Here is a 2,264-nt window from a genome sequence, read left to right as displayed (position 1 = left end):
AATGCCTGAAAACCACCAGCAAAGACCCAAAACAATCTGAGGGAGAGAGGAAAAATTGATTGGTTCAGGAAGTCAATCGAATTCTCTGCTATAACAGATTAAATACAGAATTACTCAATTAACTTCACATTAATTATGCCTTTCAGGTAAACACAGTGATCATCATCTTTGCTAACAGGAGGCACTGACTCTGAGGGGTCACACAGTAACTCCAGCAGGGCTCTGGAAAGCCCAGATCATTCCCTTTTCCACACATCCCAAACCTCTCCCACTGCCAGCACACACAATTCCCAATCCCTATCCTGGGCTGAGGGTTTCATGGATCTTTTCCCAAGAGCTCTGCATTCCCAGGAAGGGCTGGGGAGGGAAAAACAAGTCAATACTTGTTCAAGTTTTAGCTCCAGACCAGGTTAATTTTAATTTTCCCTCTCTGCTTGAAGCTAGAAATGCGGCTAGAGAATGAGATCAAACCAGGCAAGGAGAGGTGGGATGGTTTAGCCTCAGGAAGAGAAGGAGCAGGGGAATCTCATCCAAGAAAATGTTGGGAAGGAGCAGAGATGTCCCAGCCAGACCCCCTGAGCTGCCCAGAGCCAGGGCAGGAGGTGATGGGCACACACTGAAACCTGGAAAGGGTTTTTAAACTGAAAGAAAAGCTTTTTATTGTGAGGGAGCTCAACCAAAGAGGCTGTGGAGACTTCATTTTGTGAAATATTTGGGAGGCAGGAGGACACTGCCCATGGCTCCTGCCCCTGCCAGGAACGGGCACAGGATGTGCAACCACAGACATTCCCAGGGAGGGTTCAGGGGCAGAGTGTTGGGGATCAGCCCCAGACATTCCCATGGAGAGTTCTGATGCAGAATGTTGAGAATTGAGAATCAGCCCCAGACATTCCCATGGAGGGTTCAGGTGTTGGGAATCATCAGCCCCAAAAATTCTTATGGAGGGTTGAGGTCTTGGAAATTATCAGCCCCAGATATTCCCATGGAAGGTTCACATTCCCATGGAGGGGTTCAGGTGTTGGGAATCAGCCCCAGACAGTCCCATGGAAGGTTCAGGTGCAGAATGTTGGGAATCATCAACCCCAGACATTCCCATGGAAGGTTCAGGTGCTGGGAATCAGCACCAAACATTCCCATGGAGGGTTCAGGTGCAGCCCTGCCTTTGGGAATCATCAGCCCCAGACATTCCCATGGAAGTTTCAGGGGCAGAGTGTTGGGAATCAGCCTCAGACATTCCCAGGTGCAGCTCTGCCTTTGGGAATCAGCCCCAGACATTCCCATGGAAGATCCATGTGTTGGGAATCAGCCCCAGACATTCCCATGGAGGGTTCAGGTGCAGCCCTGCCTTTGGGAATCAGCTCCAGACATTCCCATGGAGGGTTCAGGGTTGGGAATCAGCCCCAGACATTCCCACGGGGGTTCAGGTGTTGGGAATCAGCCCCAGACATTCCCATGGAGGGTTCAGGGTTGGGAATCAGCCCCAGACATTCCCATGGAGGGTTCAGGTGCAGCCCTGCCTTTGGGAATCATCAGCCCCAGACATTCCCATGGAGGGTTCAGGTGTTGGGAATCAACCCCAGACATTCCCATGGAGGGTTCAGGGTTGGGAATCAGCCCCAGACATTCCCATGGAGGGTTCAGGTGTTGGGAATCAGCCCCAGACATTCCCATGGAGGGTTCAGGTGTTGGGAATCAGCCCCAGACATTCCCATGGAGGGTTCAGGTGCAGCCCTGCCTTTGGGAATCTCCCATCACACAAATGGTGCAGATAATGAAGGACCTGGAAGGGGAGCTGATAAAAATTCCCCATTAATGTGTCCTGGGTTAATTATTGATGGAGATGTTGATGGTCTCATTACCGGGTCAGCCACGACCTCTGGGCAGTGTCTTCATCTTTCCAGATTAATAAATTATTGTGACGCAAACAACTCTGGCAATTACTTCTTTAGTGCCACAAAAATATCTATTTTTTAGCTGAGGAGAAAGGTTGATTTTAACACAAGCAAATGTCCTTTAGAAACAGACTGTATTTATACTCAAGAGGCCAATTACTCATTTTCAGTCATTTTTTAAAATCCTGGTTTTTGCTTTATAAGACCTGGGCAAGTTGTGAGGGGTGATCTTGACTGAGGCCCTTTCCATGGAGTGCATAAAATGTGTAAAGAGAATTTTAATATGAAAAACCTTGTCAGAGTGGTTGAAAACGTATCAGGCAGCACCTATTTTTAATTCTAACTTGATAAATGAAAATATTTTCTTATCTA

Source organism: Zosterops lateralis (assembly GCF_965231275.1).
Source record: "Zosterops lateralis genome assembly, chromosome: 30".
Taxonomy (NCBI): domain Eukaryota; kingdom Metazoa; phylum Chordata; class Aves; order Passeriformes; family Zosteropidae; genus Zosterops; species Zosterops lateralis.
Note: the sequence above shows the minus strand (reverse complement) of the source record.